General features: G+C 44.5%; 1 protein-coding gene across 1 annotated transcript in view; it reads left to right on the plus strand.

Moving 5' to 3' along the window:
* The window catches only part of LOC133135222 (receptor-type tyrosine-protein phosphatase delta-like), a 452,453-nt gene that overhangs the window by 90,614 nt on the left and 334,416 nt on the right, over positions 1-27,423 (plus strand). The window contains exon 4 of the mRNA XM_061252069.1: positions 7,032-7,057. The gene's annotated coding sequence lies outside the window, so the exon portion shown is untranslated. The remainder of the gene's footprint in view (positions 1-7,031; positions 7,058-27,423) is intronic.

The raw sequence follows: 27,423 nt of genomic DNA on the forward strand, positions 1-27,423 counted from the left end.
ATATTTTCTTGATTTGATGTTCTGCTGCCCCTGTGCCTATTGGAGTGTGTACGGTGCGTGCTTACATGCATGTTTCATCAGATTAGGGCCGAGACACTTTAAATCTGCCCTAAGTCTGAATCTTCAGTACATCAGCGCTGATGATGAAAGACAGCCTAGTGCTTTAGGGCTTGTAGCTTTCCATCAACAGCTAGCAGCTACACATTTAACCATGAGATCATGCACGCTCTGGCTAATTGCCAGAAAAAAAAAACATACGTTTTACCCCATTATGAAACAGCTGCTCAGACTCCACTCCGCTGAAAAGGGTAAATAATGACACGGGAAAACCAGCTTTTTTTTTCAATAAAGCTAAACTGCGCAGTAGATCCCAGTTGCAAAGCGCCTTTGCTATCCGGTTTTACTGTCGTTGGTTTTCTGCTCAATAGATAGCGCCACTTCGGAGTAATGTACGGACATGCGTGGCAGGGAATTACCAGGCGGTCGCGCGACACTAAAACAGAAGCGACACTACTGGGAGCCCGGGCTAGCATCGCGCTAAGTTAACAGCGCAGTAAAACGGGGAGAATAGACGGTAGGAAAACTAAATCCAGCTCCAATGGGACAGATTGAATGAGTCAGCCCGGGCAGTAAAGTGTAGGGACGGTCTGGTAAATCAAATCAGCGTGGTGTAGTGTGCGGAGGGTGCAGGAGGGATAAGTGGAGCGGGACGTCTGTGTCGGGAGGAGAGGGTGCTTGAACACCTGCAAAGGCTGCTGGGGGTTTTCTGAATCCAGACTTGTGTGTTCTGTCTGTCGCTCTCTTCGTCTCTTTCTCTCTCTCTGTGCTCAGTACCATCGCCTTTTCTTTTGTTTTCCGAGGTCAGCCATCTTTGAGGACATTCCAACCGGTTAAATGAGCGGGACGTAGAAGTTAGGAACTCGCGATCTTACCTTTGAGCAAGTAAATATGAGCACGTCGTTGGCGGAAGTTATTTGGGAAAGGCATGACAGTGACGTATAAATGATGGACCTGTGGGTCCGCCTCTCCCCATCTGCCAAGCATCTGCCACGTCTGTAGCTGATGTAAACGGAAAATGGTTGTTGGTAAATTATGTGGCTTGGAACTGATGTTTGAAGGAGCAAGGACATTCCGTTTCCCTAATTCACATTCCCATGATTGCCCCGGCTTCACTTATTTTTCTTGCCTCTTTTTCTAGCCTCTCCCGGAGGGCGGAGCTAGGAGTAGAAAGAAAAATCTGCAATTTGAATGAACCCTCTCTCTCTCTCTCTTTCACTGCATCTCTCTGTCCATTGCTCTCAATCTATACACAGTATATACTGAAGAGAGAGGGAGCAAGAGGAAGAGAGAGGGAGAGAGAGATAGGGAGAGAAAATGGTTTTTTGATCTTAGCAGGCCAAGAGATCTCGAGTTTCATGCCTCGCCCGGCTGTTATGAAAATGACTTTAAAGATTTAAAATGGAGGAAAAATGACACTTGGTGTATCCACCTGAATACATTACCCTGTCTGCTAGTCATTGCTCATCATCATTACCCTGTTACGGAGTGCTCTATTAAAGCTCCCATCAGCCTCTGTCATGGTGCACAGAACCACCCCGTATGTCAGGTTCAAAGGCATGCACGCGCTTCAAACTCTCAGGGCTGAGTGTTTAGTTGATTGCCAGGGTAATTCTCAAATTTTAATACCGGCTGAATAACTTGAAAAATACTTTTTGGGTTTTTGACATACGAGGCACACAAAATTTTCATCATCAGTGCTGATATACTCAAGATCCAGACTTGGGGCAGATTTAAAGTGTCTCTACCCTCATCTGATGAAACGTATGTTAGCACATACCGTACACACTCAAAGAGGCACAGGGGCAGCAGCATTTAAAATTAAGAAGATATTGATATTAATATGATTATGGTACATCCATCAATGGAATTCATTTTGGGTGTGAATCACTGATGTACAGAGGGAGAGAAGTAGAAATTGCCAAAGGTAATTCTCAAATATTCATATTGTTTAAATAATTTAAAAATGTTCTTTAGTTTTGACTCACAAAAGGAGTGTTATTTTAAGGAACTCAGCATCCATTAGCTTCCTGCGGGTTTCACTTACACCTCGTTTCGGTTGTACTCGAGCGTAAAAACACGCACAAAAAGACCGCTTTCTTAAAACGAAGTAGTCGCGGTTGTCAGCGTCTCAGAGGCAGCGGGACCCGCGGTGCACTGTCACATCCCGCTAATGCACGTCCGTCAGCCGCCGTCAGGGAGCGGAGCGCCACCCGGCACCGCGCCTCAGACTCGCACACACACTCTCAGCTCCCACGGCTGAGTGCTGCAGAGAGCCAGTCACACCGCGGCCGCCGCTGTGTTATTCATCCCAATTCATAAGTTATGTAAAACGCGCCCCATGTTTTATTCAGCGCGCGTACGCGAGTGTGAAGTGTTATTATTCGGCCTAATTCTTATTTAATTAACATTTAAACGGAGAAAAACCGCATCAGCATATTACAGTGCAAAAAACACGGCTGGCGTGGTTGGCTACCATTTTAAAGGATTATACCAGAAAACAGCGATAAAAACGGTTATATTTTGTTTCAGTTTAATGCTAGTATTTACTGAATGATAAAACATGGGTTTAAAAGGGTACATATAAAAGAAATGTGTTTACCTATCCTGTCCCTACTGTGTAATTGCTGTGTGTAGTTATTTCCACCAAATTCACGTTAAAGGGGCGGACATTTCTCGTCTTCTCATTGACCTTTGGAAAGTGGCGTTTCTAAAACGACGATGATAGTTTCCTCACTAGCAGACGCTGGTCTTTGACACTGCCACACATTAGTAGTCTAATACAGTAAATGCGATATCGGGTCAACAATGTGTGACCTGTCCCCTGTTGTAGAAAGTCCTCCGGAGGAAGGACTGCAATTCTGCTGCCTCAGCAGCATCCGCTGAAAGTTATTGTCTATGAGACAGGCCAGCGTGGAGGCGCTCTGACCCCATTCACTCCCATTGTGCAGCCTCCCGTTAAGGACTCCAGTCCTCCCAACCTTCTTCTTCTTCCTTTCCCTTTCACGTATACAGGCTATCCTTCATACCCCTTTGGCTCATTTCTCCAAAATGCTGAGCGAAGTACTCTCGGCGACCTGCCTGTCTCATAACACATTCCAGCTGTATTGGGCTAATGGCTGGCTGCAGCTAGACATGCCAGCCAGTGAGCATTTCAGACCAGTAACACGCAATCTTCTGTCAACGTTGCGGAACGGTTCTTTCAGTGTTATAACATCGCCGCGACATGGCGGCGAATGCTTTGTGTCCGCTGCCCGGCTGAAGACTCCAGCTAAGACCAGCCGGGATTCTCAGCTGGTTGAAGATTAGGTTAGGCTGTGTTTTTTGATACTTTTATCTGATCATAGCTGCTGGTCTGTGGCCGGTCAAATCTGGTTAAGCTGGCAGAGAAGCTAGTAGTCAACTGGTGGACTAGCTGATATAGGCTGGTCTTCTGGTGAACAGCTGGTTGGCCAGCTAAAAGTGAATTTTGCGCAGAGTGAAACTGAGCCCACCTTCTGCGTTATCGCCTGCCTGGCTGTGTTCAGCCACACCTGCTTAGGTCATTTTTACCTTCTCCGGACTTCTCGACCTTTTTCCTGCATCTGCAAATCTGCTCTCTGCTCCGGCTGTTGGAGCTGAAGTATCGTTTCGGGCAGGCTACATTAAATTGCATTACAGTTTATTTATTTATTTAGCAGAAGCAAAGCGACGTACGCAAAGTACGTACCAAGGTCATTGGACCATACTACAGAACAAGTTGGATAAGGTGCAATACACATAGAATCAGTTGTACAGCCATGGACATTAAGTCTAGTACACATGGTAGCCAGCCATTTAGCCAGTTTGTTTTCTAAAAAAGCACCACAATCCGGGTTATTTCTAGCCTTGGCTGCCCTCATCTCCTACACTGGCCTCAGCCATGGCTGTGTCTACACTACCAGGCCCCCTGGTGTAGTTTTAATGAAGTGGGCTGTTAGCGATGTCTGGGTGTCAAAGCTGCGTCCAGTCATTTACCGTGCTTAGTCATTTACTATGCCTGGTGCTTAGTGTCAGACTTAGCCCTGTATGGCCGATGGAAAAAACAATTACATCACCCATTCTAACTCTTCCCTTAAGCCTCTCTCTCTCTCCCCCTCCTCTATCTATCTCTCCTTCTCTCTCTCTCCCTCCTTTGTCTCTCTCTCCCCCTCCTATCTCTCTCTATCCCTCTTATCTCTCTCTCCCTCTCTCTCCCCCCTCCTATCTCTCTCTCTCTCCCTCCTCTATCTCTCTCTCTCCCTCTCTATCTCTTTCTGCCTCTCTCCCCCTCCTCTATTTCTCTCTCCCTCTCTCTCCCCCTCCTCTGTTTCTCTCTGATGTTCTCTCTCACCTTTTCTCACTCCACTCCTTTGCCCGCTGTGACAAGCCCATAGTGTCTTGCTCATTCTGCCTCTGCTATCATAGTCTACTATCTACTATATCCGTGCCCTCTATACAGCAAATCCACATACATCCAGTTGCATACATATTATATTAGGTGCAAAATGAAAATGATCCTCCCCGATCATACATCTCACTGCTGTTTACTCACTACAATAGAGCGAGTGTCCTACTTACTTGCTTTTGGAAATATCTGGAGGTAACGCTCGAGTCTATTGTAGCTGCAAACTCTCATATGATGTGCTGTGACAGGCGTGTGCACTGCCAATGATACCTTGTGCTGTACGAACAGCAGGCCCGTCTGCCGGTGGAAGACGCGAGGACCGGTCCCTGACAACTGGGCTGAAAATCCGTCCTCTCCCTCCCTCCGTCAGTCAATGCCTGCGATGTGTGACTCAGTGGATTACAGGCAGGCTGGTTAGTTAGTAGCCAGCTTAGTTTTGTGTGTCTTGCCGGTGCCAGCGCTGGCTGTTCGAGCTCCTTCCAGAAGTTTCTGATCTCGGCCATCTGTGGCGCCCCGCGCTAAGAGCTGAGAGCCAGGCAGCTGAATCTCCGATGAGTGGAGCGTACTGTAGCCTCCGTGAGAGGCAGATCTGTCATCCCCATCGGCTATCACCGGGAGGATGTTAGACCATTAATCTGTCAGCACCTGTGCCTCACCTGTCAATCTTTTTGCCCTTTTGAACTTTGTATTTTTATATTTATATCTCATTTTTATTTATTTATATCTTTATTTTAGTGTTGCATTTGTCCTGATACTGTAGTTGTTTGCCTTATTACTTACTGTCTATGTACAATAGCTGTGTGCAATAGCTGTGATATCCGTGGCTGGAGAAGACCCCCTCCTCTCCCCAACAGGGGAAGACATTAGTCCCCCTATGTGTCTCAACTAAACCCCTGCTTCAGATAAAAAATTTAAAAAAAGGAACTACACCACCGACCTAATTATTTATCATTACATTCCACCATTGCGTGTAGATAAGCAGCTGACAACTCTCCCAGTTAGTGCATTTATTAGGGTTTATGTGGGGTTTAAAAAAAAATGAAATACAGCAGGCTACCTCTTCATTTCATCCTAACTGTCATCCTTTCATTCTTTCCCAAAGCCAGCAGTTACAGCTGTGCCCCAACCCCCTGCAGGCACACACGCACACACACACACACACACACACTCGCACACACACACACACACACACACACACACACCGGGGAGCCAGGTGTTAGTTCTGTATTTGAGGTCTGGCAGCTTCGGCCCTCTCTCTCCCCAGGGCTTGGTAATGCAGTTGAGCTTCTTTGATGTCCAGTGTGACCCTTGAAAATCAATAAAATGCTATAAGAAAGCTTATATACACTCTACAGAATCGCTGCTTATTCTTATGTAATTTTACACAGACAGCCAATTACTACCACTAATATTATTTCTGGTTTATGCGTCTCGCAGAAATGCGTAGCGATCGCTGCTAATAAAAACAGCCCGCTTTACGCGCGGCACTTAGTAATCAGCGTATTTTTTTTTATAGCTTACAGAAGATGAATTTCACAATGAGCGTATTCTCTTAGCATGGCAGGCACGTACAGCGCGGTTCTCAGGAGATCACATACAGTGAAACGCAGATAGATGCAGAAGAAGACATCATCTCTAATAAATCATATTACAGGGAAATTACACTTGCTTAGCAAGTATGTCTCTGTAAACGATGATACCTCGGAACGGCTCGCACTATTTTTAATTTTCTTTTCTTTTTTTATCAAAGTTGTTGTTCTTTTACTGTTTTCTGTTCTTTTATTACTGCTTTCTGAACAAAAATGAACTTTCTGAATGTACACTTGCTGACTCGGTTTATACAACTGAAATGGATATTTTGTGGGCTGAAAAGTCAGTTATGTTGTGAATAAAAACTCATACCAGTTAATAAAGTAAAATTAAGTCCTTTTATTTCCAAGTCACTGCAATAAAACAAACAAGGGAAAGTAACCATCATTTACATTACAAACTGTCCCTTGAATTCAGTGGGATGGCCTAATATTTTAATACATGAATGTATGTATGCACAGATATATGTATTTATATGGAGTGTTCATCAGAAAATATGTGCAGTCCAGCAGGAATGAAGAGTGTTGTATTTTATGAGGAAAGTCACTTGACTTTACCGAGGTAAAGACTTGACTGACAGAAATACTTTTCTGGCGTATTCCACTTAAAATGGAGGGTGACTATGAGGGTCACTGTAATAGATGAGCTACGCTGGCATTTTTCTTCCTCTTTTTGCCGAAATTGGAGGAAAATTTGACAAATATTAATGCAGCTTGCACAAACTTTGAATCCTCAAGGGAGAGTTCTCCCGACATTTTATATCCCTTGTTTAATAAATTACGGTACCCTCTTGACAGGAACTATTCTTAAACCACAGTCTGCACGATGTCTGAGACACTGTCATTTTTCAGTGCTGGGTGACAGCCTTACCCTGCTTTGAAGTTCAGTACCTGTACTTATACTTCACTGATGTTCTCTCTCTCTCTTTCTCCCTCTTTCCCTACCTCCCCCTATTTCTCTCCCTCTCTTTCTCCAATAGATGTGTGACCAAACATCTGAAAAAAGGTAAGCGTGACTTTTTTTTCTTCTTCTCTCCCCCCCCTTCTCGCTCTGTGGTATGATGATGGCGAAATCACCAATTAGGCCTGACCTCTAATAATAAAAGCCCTAAATGAATCCCGTAAGGACGGCGGAGACCGAGAGAGGGCTTCTGCTGTTTGTGAAGTTAGGTAGGCGAAGCCTCACTGTTCTCGCTGCTTTCTATTCCCAGGCGCGAGGGGAGAGGGAAAAAAGCGCCGAACACACAGTTTGCTATTTCTGTGCTCCGTGCCTCAAATTTGAATTTTATTTAAATGAGAGGCAAATGGCCTAGATTGTTGAAAGGACCAGACTTTAGCAGGGGAGCGGAGTGTGCTCGACACGAGGAGCGGGAACCCGCGCCGCCCTGAAAAAAATGATTCCGTCTGCGGTGTGTGGCGATGCCACGCTTTCACCTCCTCCTGCGAACTCCTCTTTGTCCCTCCGCGGCTGAAACTCAAAGGAGGCGATGTCCCCGGTGCTGCTGCTGTTCTGGAGGCTGAAAGCTGCTTTCCTTTTCCCGAAACAGCCTGCTTAATATCAGACCAAACTCCCTGGCGACCGCCGTCTAAGCCGGCGCCGACCGCCGACTGAGCATCATACCACAGCAATTTGAAAATAATTTGAGAATCAGCTGTTGTGCTTGTTAACACAGTGGCTGGCAGACGATTGAGGGAGCGGGAACATGTTGACAAGCGAAACTACCCACGTTGTCTTGAGTTATGTAGCCTACAGTACAGTGCACTGGGATAATGCCATTTTCCTCATAAATGACTTTGGCAAACGGAGCCTAGTTGATCGTCGGAAGTCGTACGGGTTTTCGGTGAAAGAGCGACTCGCGAGTGAGAGAGTCTGAGATTGTCGCGGCATTGTTTGCAGTAGCTAAGTGCTGCACTATGGGTAAAATGAATCTAATGGCTCCAGGGGTTTTTTGTGAAGCAGAGAATGGGGGAAGGGAGTGGGTGGCCATTTGCCAACCTCTCTGTCAGTTTAGTCCCAGTCCGTGTTGTTTTAATGAGATAAGCATTCCTGCTCAGCCCAACGCGGTCCCTCATCTTTATTCTTGATTTTTGAATTACGCTGCGCTGCGCCGGAACTCTTCCTGGAGAATAGGGAGCGCAGTCGGAAAAGGCTGATATCAGCACGGCCACCGCGAGAGGCTGGAGTTTGAGTTTCATGGAAGGAGATCCGCAGTCGGCATCACCGGGGGGAAAAAAAAAAAACCCTGGAAAGACGGGCCATAATAAGCACCCAGGGGAGGGAAACAGATGGACATTTACTGTGAGCTTTGCTGGAAAGGGGAATCTGTCAAAGCACGGTGCCAGGAATCTACAGAATACGTGTGCGGTTGGGTATGGAGGAAGAGCGTCCATGTTGTGCCCTTTCTTACTGTACCTGATTCACTGGCACGGAGGATCCAGGTTACAGTTACCCTGCGTCCCCACATATTATCTCTCTCTCTCTCAACGTGTGCTGTTCCTCTTTCTAACAGGAACCTCCCTGCAGCTGCAAATGTACACTGTAGGAGCTGGTTTGGATGTGCAAGCTGGTTTTTGTCATTTGAGTTCTGTCTTTCGTGTTGGCCCTGTCTTGTAGCATATTCTGGATAAAACCTTTGCCTTCGTGCTGGTTAGGAATGTTTCATTGTGAATATTTAGAAAATACTTGACATTATGTACACTTGCGCACTCAGTGAGCACTCTATTTATTAGACTTATTTTTTAGACTTTGTGAATTTAATTGTTGCCACATGATTGGCTGATTAAGTATTTGCATTAATAAGCTGGTGTACAGGTCTACCTAATACATTTGTCACTGAGTGTATACTTGCCAAAGCTTGTGTAATTCAGAAGTGTCTTCATAAATAAATAGCATGGCTATTTATCGAGCCTTCTCTTCTGGGTGAGGATGAGAAAGGGCTCCCTCAGCTGCAAACCGGTATTTTCGGCGAGCGGACGGGTCAGAGTTTGAGTTAATTCCAGCCCCAGAGCGGCTTGTGCTGGCATTTCGTCTCATCGCTGGTTATTCCATTTAGGAATTGAACTTTAAAATCACAGGGTGAGTTTCCCCTCTGGAAACTTTCTCTTCAGGAGAGTCCCCCAAGCCGTCCTAACTCTTAACACCACGATTCACACGAGCGAGGTGATAATTGAACGTCGGGCGTTTTCATTAGCCCTCCGTCTCGTTGTTGATACTTCACAACCCCAATATGCATCTTGTTTTTTCCAACAGCTGTGGCCCGACTAATCAAAGACACATTCAGACAACTTGACTCTCATTTAATCTCGTCAAGAAATTACCAATAATCAGAAGCAATCTGTTCAACATAATCCAAATAACGGAAAGAATGGATCACAAGATGTTTTCTTATATTTGAATGGGTGCGAGTGAGAGGTATGATCTGCAGGATAAATAGCACCTAACTAGGCCACATCATTTATTATGAAGAGCTCTGTACCTTTTATTTATATACATGTTTTTCTGTTTTCTTTCACCTGGGGCAGGGCCCAGTTTCATAAAGCAGGATGACTGAGTTAGCTGGATAAGTGCATTAAGTCAAGCCCTCATAAATCTGGAACATGGACTGAAGTGAGAAGAGCTGCTCCAGGTTTTTCTCACCTCAGTTATCCTGTGTACCTTCCAGGACTCCTGATTTGGGCCTGATTTGCTGGATAATTGTGCCGAGTAAAACCACAGCTCAGATCGTCCCTTATATAAGAAAAATAAATAAGAAAAGAACAAATAAACCTCTATTGCCCCAAAAAGCAAGCATCTTTTTGGAAGAATAAAACTACTGGATAAAAGCCCAACCCTAAAACCACAAACAGCTCTGGCTAACGCAGTAAGCTTGATCGTCCCTTATAAAAGCCCAACAGCTTTACCAAAGCTTATTTCCATCATCTTTTCATCAGCATGGAAGATGATGTCTTCAGCCCCGAACACAAAGTACTCCGCTAAAGTACTCTGCTAAAGTACTCTGCTGAAAGAGTGAAGCGTTTGCTGGTACGGGGACGGCGGCCGTGGAATAGTGATGTAACCGTCAGTGAGAGAGTTGTGCGTCGCGCAGAACGCTGCCATCGCTGTTGCGTCTTAACTACACAAACCATCTGTAATTGGGACCAGTCGTGCGTGCATGATTGGCACAGCACAAGCACAGGAGCCTGCAGGCCTACATCCAGTTAAACACATCCGCTGTGTTTCTTATTATGTGACATAATCAAGGTGTCAATCTGCTTTCACTCTTTTATTCTCCTCTATCTACCTCTCTCATCTTCTCTCTCTCTCTCTCTCTCTCTCTCTCGCGCGGTGTTCATTAGATGACTTGAGTCACGTTAGTCTGAGGAATTGGCGCCTCTGTTTTCATATAGATTTAACAGATGGCTCATCTTTAGCTCTTTCTGAGGCGATGTCACTGGGAATGTGAGGCGTCCTCTCCGTGCCTGGAGAGAGACGCCTCCATCAGTAGCACGCAGCATATGGCGAGCTTTCTTTTAACTTCCCCCGAGTTCCTGTTCCTGCATCCAGGACTCAGATCCCGCACATCAGACCGCAGCAGAGCCGGGCGAGATCGCCGTGCCGTTTGTTCTGCCCTGCGGTTTTCTTCTTTCCCCCCCAAACTTTTTTAAAGTGCAAACCTTGCCAAAGTTCACATCTTGCAGGGGCCAAGGCAATTTAGGATCTTTAAAAAAGTTTCTGCTCAACACTGGTAAGGATGAGGTCGTGTTATCGTCAGTGATTGCGCTCCGAGGCTCACAGAAGGGTACATAAGGAAAGTATTTGAGAGCTTGCATGTCCTTTTTTAAGTGAATACGCTTAGCTGGATCTTGATAAAGTCCACTAGTTTTAAAAAAAAAAGCACTAAAAAAAGGATTTTATTGGGGTGAAAGTGATATGTTATTATGTTGTTGATCCATCTGTTATCATATCTCTGGCAGAGATGTATGATCATATTTTAATGGTTTTATATTTGATATTTTGGATATTTTCTAGCCAGGCCATTGCCAGAATTTCCCTGGTATCACACACTGCCTTCCGTTTATTGCGGTACGTGCACATGTGACCTCAGTGCAATGCTTCTTCACTTATGTTCAACAGCTGCATGCATTTTAAAAATGTATTTCTCCATAATATTCAGAAACATGCACCGTATTCATTAGGGTTCGGTGTTCTAGCTATTTTAGGGATAATCAAATTGGGAAAAGCCTGCTAAACACACATCCATATGTTAGTTCTGAAGAGATGCTCTTAGAACTTGAAAAACTCTCGGGTATATCTTGCTTGCTTCATTAACAGAAGCCCTTTGGGTGCTGACATATTGTTCCTTGAGTGGTAAACAAGAGGCAACTAAATAATTTGACAGTTGATTAGACTAAGCAGGAGACAAACCCCCCGGAGCAATGTGGGGTTAAGGGCCTTACTCAAGGGCCCTGCTGCACTGATCTTATTGTGGCTACACTGGGGCTTGAACCACCAACCTTCAGTGTCCCAGTCATGTACTTTAGCCACTAGGCTGCAGGCTGTCCCAGTCATGTACCTTAGCCACTAGGCTACAGGGTGTCCCAGTCATGTACCATAGCCACTAGGCTACAGGCTGTCCCAGTCATGTACCTTAGCCACTAGGCTACAGGGTGTCCCAGTCATGTAGCTTAGCCACTAGGCTACAGGGTGTCCCAGTCATGTACCTTAGCCACTAGGCTACAGGCTGTCCCAGTCATGTAGCTTAGCCACTAGGCTACAGGGTGTCCCAGTCATGTACCTTAGCCACTAGGCTACAGGCTGTCCCAGTCATGTAGCTTAGCCACTAGGCTACAGGCTGTCCCAGTCATGTACCTTAGCCACTAGGCTACAGGCTGTCCCAGTCATGTACCTTAGCCACTAGGCTACAAGCTCCCCCAGCTGTCTTACCCAATGAGAAGATAAAAAAAATCAATGAATTCATTTTTGAGCAGATTTCCAATAGTAGTCCTGCTTTTCCTGCAGCTGCTGTTACAGGGTCCCGAGCTGTGGTTTGTGTGCTGAGGTGGATTAAGATTATGATATTGAGCCGGATTTTCAAATTTCACAGGCTTTCCCTGTATCCCTGTCCATTTTGTTCACAGCAAAACAACCCCTACTGTTAGACCGTGTCAAGAGTCCTAAAAATAATGTGTAACTCTTGGTGAAAGTTCCCCATTAGCAGGAGGCCTGAAGCCCAACTTGAAAAGCAGACTTTTTATCTTTTAAACTGTTGGCTTGTGGGTCAGTGGTGTGTTCCTGTGTCCTAGTGGCTGTTTTATCGCTCTCAGTTTCCCCTGTGGGGGTGACAGAGGGCGCTCAAAGTGAAGCACGGAGAAGTGTGATTGGCTAAAGCCAGAGCTGTAACCTGGAAATTCTGTGACATGCTTATAACAAGTGAATCTATTGGACAGGGAGGAGGGTGGTTGATTCCTTTAGACCAGGTTCTGTAACTGTCTGAAACTCAGCTGTCATTTGGATTGGTAGACTGAAAACACGTTTACATGGGAACAGGGAAGATAAATTGTGTTGGCAAAACATTGTATCTGATTTGGTGAATACAGAGTGTATAAATATTCATGAAACGTGAATTCATAGCAACATGTTTGGAGTACTACTGTCTGTCGATACCAAATGCATGACATCACCCAAATTCCCAATAATAACAGTTTTCTGGAATCCTAATCCTTTTTAGATGGGGAAAACATGAAAATGATCATTCTGCTTTGTATTTTATATTGACAGTTTAGTGTTTATACATTTATGTAATTGGTAGCGATATTCCTAACATCTATATAGAAAATATACCCCACGCATGCAAAAACTGCTGTTTCAGTGTTTTTATCCCCAGATTTAAATATAAGATCAGAGTTATTCTGCTATTATGGGCAAATTATGTAGTGCTGCTCTGTGCGCTCATCATTCAAAGTGATGTTTTTACTACGGCGAAAATTACAAACCCGCTAACTAAATCTTCCGTCAAATCCATCGCCGTTAATAAACGCTCCGGTCAGAACGGCCGACCGCGGAACGTTCCGGAGCTATCAACGGCGCTCCCTCCCGGGCAGCGGCTCAAACACCCTCGTGTTTTCATATGGATTTTATTTATTTACTCGTTTATTTTTTGGAGGAATTAATTTTTGGAACGGGCAGGGGGATCTTTACACACCGAGGACGTTGCTTGCGGAAGAACCGGATCGCACATTTAAATTCTCTCGACAAACACGAAAATAGAAAGGAGCAAACAGCCGGTAATTGGTCCGTGGAGGCCGGGCTGAGGAAACGGTGAGGCTGTGAGTCTGTGTGTTCAGCACCCTGCCCCTGGTCAGAAGAAGGCACATCCTTCTCTCCCCCCTCCCTCTCTCTTTTTATCGCCCTTTTCTCCGACTCTTTTTTCCCTTCGTCTCAGTTTACCAATTAAGTCCGGGGGGCTCTGTGGAGGATATTATTTATATATACAGTATATCTTTTTTTTTTTTTTTTTTTAAACAGACTTTATGACTAGCCCGGCCGCTGGGGCCTTTGCCTATCATCAAAGCTGATATCCCCTTCCGGGCCGAGAATACTTTAGCAACGTTTTATTAACACAGATAAGGGTGACAGAGCAAGTATTGACCTTTGCCAAAGCTAATTTATATCAAATTTATACTCACCATGCCGTCTATTATAAATCCCGACCTTCCTCCCTATATGCATATGTATCTCATTTTGTGTGCTGTGTGTAGCCTGAGGCACAGTCTGTGTGTTCAATATGAGTGGCGTGTGAGCTTTAGTTTCGCATTTCCTTTTAAGAGTCAGTGCTTTCATTTTTATGAGTCCGCTTTCTACACTTGAATTGGCTCAGCCTTGGGAAAAAAACTTTTAAACTGGCTGTTAAATTTGAACAGGTTGATTTACAAAGGTGACTGTTTTTTAACAGTCCTTCAGTCCTTTGACGTTAGGCCCCTTTCACTGCCAAAAATCATTCGGCAACCGTTAAAAAATCTAATCAAAAACAAGCAAAATGTGAATGCCTATGCATGTAGAAAGTTTTCATGTCCTGGAAATCTGGCGTACCTCTGAAATGTCCTCTCTATATCCGTGTCGCTCTGTGCCTTTTGTGGGCAATGCATTGGCACAGAAAGCTCAGTTCAGCAAGGGAGGAGAATGGGACTTTTAATGAATGAATAATGAGTACTAATGTGAAATGAATGACACAGATATAGACGTCAATGTGCACACTTCCCTGGCCAGAAGGGGCTTACATATGTGTCTTGCTCCAATTATGCTAAGTTGATATCTCAATATTCCTTCTCTCTCTGCAGTTGAATACATTTTAATTCCCAGTGTCAGTCCCTGAAGGTTATTCATAACATTTCTTTTGTTGTTGAATTGACCTTGTTCCTCCGTTGTATTTCATTCTGACAGTGTTTCTAGTTCACGTAACAACTGAACAAGAATGTAATTATTGACAATATTGATTATTGATAATATTGATGGGATGTTTATTTGACAGATTGGGGACCGTTTATTATAATGAATTGAATAGTATTTTGTTTTTCTTCTCTGAAAGAACACATTTCTACCTCTGTTACTGTTACTTTTTCTATATTTTGCCTTCTTTTAAAATAGCAATGCATTAGGGAGCTGCCTGACTGCACTTGCATGGGGCAAGGCCAGTCCAGGTTATACTGTATAAAAACAGCCTCGCGGTTACATTAAATATAACTACTCTTTCTGATACTGTTGATATAAGAGGATTACTGTCCGCGAGAAAATGGGTGATACACACACACACACACACACACACACACACACCTCAGTAATGCATGCTGTTGTATTGCTGGGTAATTGTATTGCTGTTTTGTTGCTGGCTGTGTTTCTTGTTTTGCTGGCTGCTGTTTCTGTGGTTTTTGGCCGGCTGTTGCTGGCTGACTGCTGTTGCCACGATGTTTTGGAGAGGTGGGATGGGCAGTTTGTGACCTTTGACCCTGGCAACCTGGCTGGTGCTGCTTCGCTCTCTCAGCTGGGAGAGAGGGACATTAGAACGGGGAGGCCTAAAGCCACTGTCATCCAGAAAACATCCAGCTGTGTGCGTGTGCGTATCTGGGCGTGTACATGCGTGTGTGTGTGTGTGTGCTTGTGTTCGTGCATGTATCTCTGTGTGTGTGTGTGTGTGTCTGTGTCTATATCTGTGTCTGTGTCTGGGTCTGTGTGTGCATGTGCATGCGTGTATCTGTGTGTGTGTGTCTGTGTGCGTGCATGCGTGCGTATGTGTGTGTGCGTGTGTTCGTGCATGTATCTCTGTGTGTGTGTGTCTGTGTCTGTGTCTATATCTGTGTCTGTGTCTGGGTCTGTGTGTGCATGTGCATGCGTGTATCTGTGTGTGTGTGTCTGTGTGCGTGCATGTGTGCGTGTGTGTGTGTGTGTGCGTGTGTTCGTGCATGTATCTGTGTGTGTGTGTGTGTGTGTGTCTGTGTCTATATCTGTGTCTGTGTCTGGGTCTGTGTGTGCATGTGCATGCGTGTATCTGTGTGTGTGTGTCTGTGTGCGTGCATGCGTGCGTGTGTGTGTGTGTGCGTGTGTTCGTGCATGTATCTGTGTGTGTGTGTGTGTGTGTCTGTGTGTGTGTGTGTCTGTGTGCGTGCATGCGTGCCTATGTGTGTGTGTATGTGTGTGTGTGTGTGCATGCGCATGCATGTATTTGTGTGTGTGTGTGTGTGTGTGTGTGTGTGCGCGTGTGTGCGTGCATATGTGTGCATGTGCATGTCTGCATATGCAAGCATGTATCTGTGTGTGTGTGTGTGTGTGTGTGTGTGTCCGGTGTGCGAGCGTCACTGCCCCACACAATCTGCTCAGCTGCTGCACGTGTGACTGCAGCAGAGGAGAATGCCATTTTAAACTCACTGTGCAGTCTGCACTAGTCGCAGACTTGGCTGTGCTGCAACTCCAGCTACAAAATGGCCAAAAGACCAGTGGATTTTGTGCCGGCGGGTTGTTTGTTTGCGGTCTTGCTGATCAGGTGGAAGACCTTGCTGTAGGTATGTGGTAGTACAGTGTGTATGCGTCAGTCAGCTGCTTTTTTAAGTACAGTAAATCCCTGTTGAGTTGAGTCAGTCGACCTCGGTGTCAGATCCGAGCTGTTGGACCTCGCTGAATGGGAACTCCCGGTAAATGGATGACACAGCTGACACACGGGTCTGAATGACTGATGCAACGCAACCTCGCTCTTACAAAGACTGGACCCGCTGTGACATAACTGTGACTAATGAATGTAAAAATCCTCCAGAGTCTGACAAATACCTCTGACAGGTCATCAAATTGTCTTTTAATATGGACGTTATGAAGGAGATATCCAGAAGATGTATTATCATACTGTAACATCGAATGCACACTGTATTGAGGTGGGACAGCTGTCTCCTGTATGATACTGAACTTCAATGTCACAATGATTAGTCAAATGTCTTGCTGGTTATGCTGATTCTTCTGATGTAGTTTTGAAACATTAGCCAATCAGAGCCAAGAATGGAGTAGTTTGACCTGTAGTCTCTTTTTGAAACACTCTACAGTTACACAAACCCTGTTGTTGCATATGTACAATACATAGATTCAGTGCATACACACACACACATACATACATACATACATACAGGCAGATTACTGGGCAGCCTGTATACAATGGAATAGAATGTAAAATATTTTCCACCAAGAAGCAACCTTTTTAAAAATGGCCAACACAAGCTTACCAAAGAACATACTGTATGTGCATATTGATTAAAATGCGCATTGCCACATATTGTACAGATATTTTCTGTGACATTTTATAACAAAAAAATGTAGTTTGTTTTTCAGGCATTTCTGAAGGATTCCCTGTGCTAACCCCACAGCCATGGCAGTATAGTTTTAATCACAGTTTCAGGAATCAGCAAAATATTTAAGAACGGTGGGAGCTACAGTTGTGAGATATAATTATATTGGCATAATCCACTCCTGGGAATATGAATAATATTCTTATGGGAGCTGCGGTTTCTTTGAATGACTCTAATTCCTTTCACATCTTTGGTACTTAGCTCTAATGAGCGAGAAAACCACTTTAAAACATGGTTTCAAGGAACTAGGACCAATAGATATCTGTAAGTAGATGATTTCCCTGGACGTGAATGACATGCACACTGAGCGCGTTATGCATGAGGGCTCAAAGTGGTTTGACTGAAAGAATACGTCACGTCGACTGGTCGCCGGAAACTAGCAGAGCAAGTTAGGGCAATGACATTTGAATTATCTTATTACAAAGATGAATATACGGAATATTTTGCTGACACCACTTGTGTGTTTCGATTGCACGCCATGAGCTTATGGTCTACGCAAAATTCTGCTTTAGGTGATTCACTTTCACAAGTGTGTCCCCTTGTTTAGAAAATCTACTTGTCATTGTACGTTTAGCTGACAAGTAGATTTTCTACACTGTGGTTATTTGAGTTGGTGAGTGAGTCAGTGAGTCAGTGAGTCAGTCAGTCAGTCAGTCAATCATAATGCCTGATGCTGAATGAGCTGGGCTTTCAACTAGGATTGTAAGCTTGTACATTTTAATTCACTAGTTCTAATGCCTAAGTTTATATACAATAGGACATGATTAGCATACATTCGACATTGTGTTTCAGTTTTGTGGTGGGGCAGTGCGTAGCTCAGTTTTCCCAGCATGCAGTTGGGAAGCTGTGATTGGTGGACCGCAGGGCACTGAGTTCGGCGGTGAAGCCTGTGATGACCCCACGCCCACCGTCGGCATATGAAGCTGCTTGAATGAAATCTCCTCGCGATAATAAACATTAGAGTTGATGGAGACTACTCAATCTCCTGATATCACAATCTATTTATGTGCTGCATTTGCAATACACTAGCATCCCCTGTTTCTTTTTTAGCCTCATTAATGTTATATTCTGTCTTAAGAGAGTGTGCTAATCAAAATTTTTGCAGACAATTACTCTGTGGATACTATCGGTCGGGTACATTATTTGCATGTCTCTACACTGTTTCAATGCAGAGTACATTTGGTCCTCTAATAAAACAAGTACATTACAGTTATTTAACTGACACTTTTATCCAAAGAGACTTAGAGTTGATTAGAATAAGCAGGAGACAATCCCCTGTGGAGCAATGTGGGGTTAAGGGCCTTGATCAAGCTGCATTCAACCCCGGGGCTTGAACTGCATAGCTTCCGGGTCCCAGCCATGTACCTTAGCCACTAGGCTACAAGCTGCCCAAGTAGGGGTGTTACTCAGAGTGCTGGCCCCCCTGAAATTGCTCTAGGTCCCCCCTCTTGCTGTGGGCCCCTAGAATCATCACCAGCTTTCCCTTCACTAGAGATGGCCCTGAAAATAAGTGCCAGATTATACACTTTTTACCAGCTAAAAAATATGTTTAGCAGAACAATTTCTATTCATTTGGTCATATAAATACATAAAAATGGATAAAACTTGGATAAAGTGAAAGCTGGTTTTCTCAGAGAATCATACCTTTCTTGGGAGTCCGTCGGTTTTAGTTTTTTTTCCCCTTTCCCCAAATGTATTTAGAGATGATTTGCAACAGCAGAATTTTGGCTAGTGCCCGCGACGGAAATTCATTTCACACACGTTCTGTAGCCATTTGCAAATCACCCGGGTTGACTGTATTGGCATCTGTGAGGAAATTGAAATACATTCAGCTGGTGACTTATAGCAGTGCCGCTGAAAATCAATTAACGTATTCTGTGGAGTGTGATCAATGCAGAGAATGCTTGCGGTGTATAATCAATTGAATAATCATTCATGGTTTCCCAGATATGAACATAAACCCAAAGAGAAATAAGCAATGTAGATGCCAAATTGAGGCACCTTGATACTGTACATTGCATTGACCTCACTTAGAATCACAATCTAAAATCATTAGAATACAATTCATACTGCACTATGGATTAAAAAGGCTTCATCATTTTTGCCTGCAGATGTTTGGATGGAGACAAAATTGAGAGAATGTGGAGTTGAGTAAAAGCAAATTAAGTATTTTTTATTGATTTATTTTTTAATATTTTTTATGAATCTCCTTCACAAGCAGTTCATTGTGCCTTTGCAATCATTGCATAAACATCCATACATGTAATGTAAATTCATAATACTCTGCGGTTATTGACATGCAATCACTTACAAATGTCTGTGTTGTTTTTATTGAAGTGCTATGTAGTCCCTACAGTATGCAAACATTCTACAGCTATTCTGAAGGACAATTAATCAAAAATGTAAAATAAATAAATAAATAAATAAATAAAAAGAAATATTCTACCAGGATCTTTGGAATTAGATTCTTTATTGATATGTTGCAGGAACACATTGGATGCTGTGATTATCCTCTCTGGGAATAATTTTACAGCGACACCTCCTGCTTTCTAAGGTTTTTTGCTTCGCTGAGCTTAATAGAAGATGACATCGCTTGTGCTTGAGCTGACCGTGGAGGACTTAATGCAATACACTCTGATGAATTCACTGTCAACAGTCAGAGTCCGGTGTTGGCAAGCGGAACGCACGTAAAAGCGTCAGCAAGACAGCAGTCTGACTGCTCAGCCTGTTTGTCACAGATCTCAGACCAATGAGTTTGATTGCACTTTTTCGGGGGATATTTTGCGGGGGAAATGTAAGATGATTAAACTCTCATACTGTTGACTTTATAGTTTGTACCTGCTTTGCAAAAGTAAAAGAGATTATGCTACTGTAAAGTATATCAGCAATTGTGTCAAACTACTACCCTTTCTGCAAATCAAATTTTTGGTAGTTGAAATTAAGTGGCACATTTTGGAGTGAGGAAAGTGTGTGTGTGTGTGTGTGTGTGGGGGCATGCATGTGTACAGTATACAGTATATTTCTTATTCTTCATGTTTTATTGCTCCTGTTTTAAATGTATAGATTTGTGTTCCTGCAGCTGGATCTTAAGTCTTAAGATAAGCGCCGCTGGTTTCAGCCGCATTACTACACATTTGGAACCCCTGGTAATTTAATAACGCGGCAGACATGGCAGACTTGTGGGTGGTAGGTGTCCATCTGTTAACGCCTTATTGTGCAGATCTTCACAGCTGGAGCTGAGGTCACTGTTAACAGGCGGAGAGGGCAGTCAGGTGGTTTTCTGATGACTGCCTTTAAGGTTACAGTCATCAACTAAGGTTACAGCCATCAACTCTCTCTGCGTTTCCACCTCCTAGGTATGCCAAGTGGTGTTTCACTGAGATTATATGTTATAGGAGTGTGTGTGTGTGTGTGTATGTGTGTACGTGTGTGTGTATGTGTGTGCGCATGCGTGCATGTGTGTGCCTGTGTGTGTGTGAACGTGTGTGTATGCATGTGTCTGTGCACGCATACGTGTGTGTGTGTGTGTGTATGTATGTACGTGGGTGTGTATGTGTGTGCGCATGCGTGCATGTGTGTGCCTGTGTGTGTGTGAGCGTGTGTGTATGCATGTTTCTGTGCTTGCATACGTGTGTGTGTGTGTGTAGACAGTGTGTGTGTGTGTGCGTGAGCATGTGTGTGTATGCATGTGTCTGTGCACGCATACGTTTGTGTGTGTGTGTGTGTGTGTGTGTGTACAGTATGTGTGTGTGTGTCTGTCTGTCTGTATACTGTAGAAAACTAAAAAAAACTGTATATATGGTACAGAGGTACTCAAAGGTGGAAATGCTACAGCCCTATTTTAGTGTGCATCTTAAAGGCAGTCACCAGAAAAGCAGCAGACTGCTTTTTCCACTCTGATAAAGTACATTTTATCTCACTTGGACTCATATGAACTCTGTTAAGAGTCCAGGAGTTAAATGAACACAAATAAATGATTCTTTATTAATATAATAAGTGACTCATACTGTATATTCATATATACACTCACTGAGCACTTTATTAGGAAGTATGTACACTTACTTATTCATGCAATTATCTCATCAGCCATGACAAATCTCTCACTGTCTATGGCAGCAGTGCGATGCATAAAATCATGCAGATACATTAGGAGCTTCAGTTAATGTTCACATCAACCATCAGAATGTGGAAAAAAAATTGATCAAACTGACTTTGACCATGGAATTATTGTTGTTGCTAGACAGGGTGGTTTGAGTATCTCAGAAACTGCTGATCTCATGGGATTTTCATGCACAACAGTCAACAGAGAAAAACCAAAAAAAAACATCCAGTGAGCAGCAGTTCTGTGGGCACAAACGCCTTGTTAATGAGAGAGGTCAGTGGAGAAGGGCCAGACTGGTCAAAGCTGACAGGAAGGTGACAGCAACACAAATAACCACACATTACAGTGGTATGCAGATGAGCACCTCTGAACCCACAACGCGTCATAACTCTAAGTGGATAGGCTACAGCAGCAGAAGACTTAATAAAGTCTAAAGAAAATAAGTAATAAATACCTAATAAAGTGCTCGGTGAGTGTATATATATTTGTATATATCAGCCATCCAGTCTGAGTTAATGTCCTTGCAATAACTCATTACACAACGGGATAATTCCAGCCGAGGACTGATATAACTTTAAATGAAATGTTGCCTTTCATGTCCACCAGCTTCAGTTCCACTCCTTCAGCGCTGCAGACGCGGGTGAAATCCCAGACCAATAACCTTCAAGGTTGAATAGGTTTAAGATTTAATATTTGTTCTGATGAAAAAAAAAAAAAAAAAAAAAGAAACCGGTTGCTTTTTTTTTTTTTTGTCTGAGGATTGCGGGCAGTTTGTGTGTTCTCCCACCTTGACTGTCTAAGTGGTGGTCGGCATTCATAACACCGACCGAGCTAGCTCCCTGAGTGGCCCTCCGCATTACCCTTCCATTAAAATGTTATTCCTTATTTATTAATTTACTTTTCTTTCATGTGTTTTTCTTAGCTTTTTGGTTATGCTCCAAATAATTGTCACATAATTAAGAACAAAACACATTTTAAGAATTGTTCCTTTTGCTTATTCCCGCACTACTACGTGTACCTCCATGGGACAATGAAGAAGAAAAAACATCTGATCAGTATATCGTATACTGATCAGGGATATCCTATTCAATATGTCAGTATTTCGCTTACCTGCCGCCTGAAGTGAGCAGACACATGCGACGCCTGTGTGAAGAGGGCGCGTGAGAGTTAATAATAACATGCGTGTGTATTCAGAGCTTCCAGACTGAGATACGTGGACGCCCTCTCTTCCCGCTCACAGGCCCTGGTGTAAAATCAGGATGTGCTCCAGCGTGCGGGGTGATTACACGGAGGGAGCGGGAGGATGGGTAATCCACAGCCTCTCAGTCTGAGTCTGAGACCGGCGTGTCCCTCTCGTACCCCCCCAGCTCGCCCCCCCCGCGCTCGTACCCCCCGCTCGTACCCCCCCCGCTCGTACAACCCCCGCGTCGTCCGGGCTCCTCTGGGGGGGGCGGGAGGATGGGTAATCCACAGCCTCTCAGTCTCAGTGTCCCGCTCGCCCCCCCCCCCCCCCCGCTCGTCCCCCCCCCCGCGTCGTCCGGGCTGTGGTGGGGGCGGGAGGCGTGCTGGGAGGAGCTCGCCGCGGGAACGCGCGTTCGTTTGGGAACGGGAACGCGCGTTGGTTTGGGAACAGGAACGCGCGTTGGTTTGGGAACAGGAGCGCGCGTTGGTTTGGGAACAGGAGCGCGCGTTGGTTTGGGAACAGGAACGCGCGTTGGTTTGGGAACGGGGACGCGCGCGACTGCGCACCGCGTCTGTGACTGACACCCGTAACACCAGACGCTGTCACACTGTCGTGGATAAGGGTATTTTACACTGTATTTCATGGGTAACACTTTACAGTAAGGTCACATGAATTGCCATTACCTAATGCAGTTGTTAACGTTAATTAATTATTTACAAATGCATGAATTAAGCATGGAATTCACTTTTCATTAGTTGATGTATTTCTTAACTTCTAACTAATGTATTAGTTCCATGAATATGTATGCATTCGCAAACCGTAGGATAAACGTATAATTAGTTAACCAGTTGATATATGTGTTAATGCTTTTCTCATTCCAATATGAATTGGCATGAAAGCATAATTCATGATACATAGGCGAAGCTGAACAGCTTTTCAGTAATTGGGTATTAACAACTACATTAGTTCATACCAAGTAATGTAACCTTATTGTAAAGTGTTACCATTTTATGATTTATATTTAAATATTATAACCTATCATTTTAGCAGATAACATCACTAACATGCACCTCTGATGTTTATTTTATTTGTTTCATTTTATGAACTCCCAAGTGCGTCAGGCTGAAAGAGGCTATTCACCTTGAGCTGATATGCTAATGTGTAGCTCCCACTTGGGGGATGAACAGCAGCCATTTTGTAACAGAATAAAGGTTCTCTTAATGTCAAGAATTTGTGTCAATATCTACGCGGAACCACAGGAACACACAATAAGAGGCAGCACAACAGATTATGCGAAAGAGGAGTTGTGCTCTCCCAAATTAAAATACTGTTCTTAACATAATTAGCCTGGCCGCTTTCTCTTTGAGTCTGTTACCTCGTCAGATTAACCGAAAGCCCTCAGGTGCCAGGGTGAAATGCTAGCTCACTTGTATACAGAGTATTCACAAACATGTAATTAAACTGCCACATTGTACCACTGCCTCCACTCCACGTACAAAATTACTTTTTAATGAAAGTCTGTATTTATCCTTAAAATATACAGGAAATCTCTTTCCTGGTTTCCAGCATTGTGGTTCATATATCGAGTACAATACGTCCATGCATTACTATCTCGGTTTTTTTGTCTTTTTTCCCCCCCTTACTTTCTCCCATCCTTCCCTCTCTCCTCCATCACTCGAAACGAGCATTGCGAAAAGGAGGTCAAGTCCTGCTTCCTTCCTCCCGCTGCACGGTGGAGCCATTAAGTGCTTGAGCCTGTATTTTTTTATATAGATGAGGCTGCAGAGTTTAAATTTAGCCAGGGTTCCTCTGAGGGTTCGCCTGGAGGAAGCCCACCGCCCAACGCCCAACGCCTTGTCACCGCTCGCAGATAATTATTCCCATGATTTATATCGCTGCGCGGAAACCTTTGTTCGGGCCGAACTTTTACTGATCACCCCCCTGCATCGCGGCTGGATCGATGCCCCCTCCCCACACCTCCCTCCCCAGCCCTGTCCCAAGATGCATCTGCTCCTAATTTACTTCCTTATTATTTCTTCTTCTTCTCTTATTTATTGGAAGTGGAGCTGACTGCCTACAGAGCGGTGGCCCATTTCTGATCCCTCGACCGGGTTTCTGCAGCTCCAGCAGAACCGCAGAACCGCTCAGTGTTTTCTGCGTCTAACCCGTCCGCATCTGCAGCAGCCGATGCACGTATTCAGATAATGGAGTGTTTTTAGGCACGCCCGGTTTCCAGTCTCTTTCCGGCGACGGCCTGTAATAACCGTTGTTTGCGCCGCAGAAGAGCGAGTGATTCCTGGGTTTGGACTCGGGTTCCTGATTTACGGGTTACGCTGTTTTCACGGTACGAATTACCTTGTCTGTAATGTTTTTTTTTTTTGGGGGTAATTTTCGAGAGCATGTGAATACAAACCCGCTTTCAGTTTTTGCGTTCTCAAAAACAACACAATGGCAGTGATGCTTTTGCATAAAGGTGGAAAAGCAGTGGACAGACAGTAGTCAGCTGAAAAAATACCCACAATCCTCCAAAAGGAAGCAGTTGGGTAATGATGGGGGGGGGGGGGGGGGGGATTCACATTAGCCACAGCCACCTGGGTGATGCACGGCAGCCATTTTGTGCCAGAATGCTCATCACACATTAGCTGGGTAGAGCGGGAGGGGGATTACTGAACCAATTAAACTGGGGGAGATGCAATGGCCAGACTGCGAGAGCCGGGTTTGGGAATTTAGCCAGGACATATGGGGTCAATAGATCCAGACTTCAGCAGCAGAATAATTACTGCAATAGGCGGCAGTGTGTTTTCAGCTCCAGCCTGAATGGTAATGCAGGGCATTTCATAGAGTATCAGGCTGTGTAATTGTATTTGGGTTAGACCATTGCAGTTTATTTGCTGATATATATATATATATTTTTTGCATGCCTTGGTGTGAGTGTTGCTGCTGTACAGTTGCTGTTTGTCTATTTGCTTGTTTTGTATTTTAATCCTGCCATTGTTTTATTTTATTCTGTGTAAAGCACTTTGTGTCACAGAAATAACACAGTTATTAGGATCATTAAGATTGTAATTTTTAAAAAATATTATTATGATGATTATTGCTATTATTGTGATGATGAAGGTGATTATTATTATTATTATTATTATTATTATTATTATTATTATTATGATTATTATTATTTCTTCTCAGGTATGTGTAACTGTGTTTTTCGTATCGTCCCGTAGCCTGAGCCTGTGAGAGTTTGGAGAGAGCATTCTGTTTGGAGAGAGCATTCTGTGAAGCCCCCGTTTATTTGATCCAGAGACCCCCAGCCAGGCTCAAAAGGCATCACAGCAACCCCCTCCGGGAGTCAAAAGGGTTTCATGTTAAAAAGAGAGAGGATTTCAGACTGGGGTTTAGGTGGTGGTGGAGATTGTGGTTGTGGAATGGGCGTAGTTCAGATTGAGATAGGGAAAGGGGGGGGGGGGGGGGGGGGGTGTGGCTAGCAGGAGAGGGCATGGAGAATGGAGAGGGGGGGGGGTTGAAATAGCTGACCAGGGGGTGGGAGGCAGGGTTTTCAGGGTGCAATCACGGACCCCCTACAGTAAGCCTGTCATAGCCGCCTGGTTGAAAACCCATAAAAGCACAACAGAACACTTAACACCCAAAACCACATCAGTGCCACAAGTCACTTACGTGGTTCACTATCAAACGCGGTACTGTTAATAGTAATCCGAGGACAACATGGCTTTGATTATAACCGCCTCTCCCGTTTCACCTTAAACCGACTGCCTCTGACGTTCTTAGGAGGGTTCAAAAGCATGTTTCCGGCCTGGCCTTCCTTAAGCATCTACAGTAAATCTTCCGCCTGCTGTTGTGAGAGAGGGAGTAATTTAGGCTTATCCCAGGTGGTCTGAAGTCGCTGCAGTGTGTAAGCCAGTGAGCAGCCTTTATTGAACATGCATACATTTTAGAATACTTCAGATGAGTCAGCTGCTTCGCCTCGGTGACGCGAACACTGGGGAGGCTTTGCTTGGCATTAAACAACCGCCGCAGGAAACAACGCGAGTAGTGCTTTTCATAAAATAAGACATTTGTGTTGGGTGTTTATACCAGTGGCTGTCGCGGCAAAGCCCCAGCAGATAATCGCGTCACACCTGTCGGTTATGTTTAAACGGGTTCCGAGAGCATCGTCTGACGCGGAAAGGCTGCGCTATCGCTCCGATAAGATGAGGTGAGATAAACGTTATTGTCGCCGAGGAAGTTTGTCTCGGGCAAACAATGCACGCTGTGCAATTGACACATTTGAAAATAAATAATAATAATAAAAATAATAATACTAGAAACAGCGTACACAAAAATGGAGTGCAAACAGAAAGGAATGTGAGGACACACCCGTTCCAACTTCACTTCCCTCACTATGCTTCAGTTCACAAACTCCGTCTGTGTGCCCACGCACTGCGGCATTGTGGGTAGGCCCGAGGCGTAGGTTCTCACCTTGCCGGTGTACCTGTGTACCTGTGTGCGCCCCCCGGGTATTGGGGGTGTTAATGGGCTCGGCGTGTCTATAGACAAGGCCCTGTTATTTACCCTCTGAAAATGAAAGCCACCGACACCCTCTGGATCTCCACAGTGAGTGTCGCCGTTCCTTCCACACCCTGACCTCCCGGCGTCTCCCTGGACACCCGGGTCATATCGATCCCAGGCAAACACTAATCTTCCGGAGGTTGAGAGCGGGTAACGGTATTTCACGTTCCGTCCGATGCAATTACGCTGAAAATGAACATGTTTGGGGAGAATCTGACCTTCCTCTGGTGTGGGAGATGCATCACACCCCCCGTTATTTATGGGTCTGTGTGCATCATAAACAGAGCCAGGCGGAGGGGGTGTGTGTGTGTGGGGGGGGGGGGGGGGCTACGCTGTAATGTGCTGCAGCATAAAAATTAACTTCATGGCAACAGAGAAGCAGTGCTGTCTCATGTTGCCTGAGACCTCTATGCCTCTATACCCCTAAACTTCACATTTTAAAGGCCCGTTAGAGTCCCTGCTCTTTAGTATGCATGCTAGCGTAATACAAAAGAAGATTATTATCATTATTTCGATGAACTTTAGGAAGCGGGTGGGGACAACAGCATCGAGCGTGACATTAATAACCATAAGAGGATAATAAGTGAAACATATTATCTGGGAAAATATAAGTGTATGGCATTCTTGAAATGATGCATATGCTGTGGAATCGATGTGCGTTCGG

Source organism: Conger conger, chromosome 8 (assembly GCF_963514075.1).
Source record: "Conger conger chromosome 8, fConCon1.1, whole genome shotgun sequence".
NCBI lineage: Eukaryota > Metazoa > Chordata > Actinopteri > Anguilliformes > Congridae > Conger > Conger conger.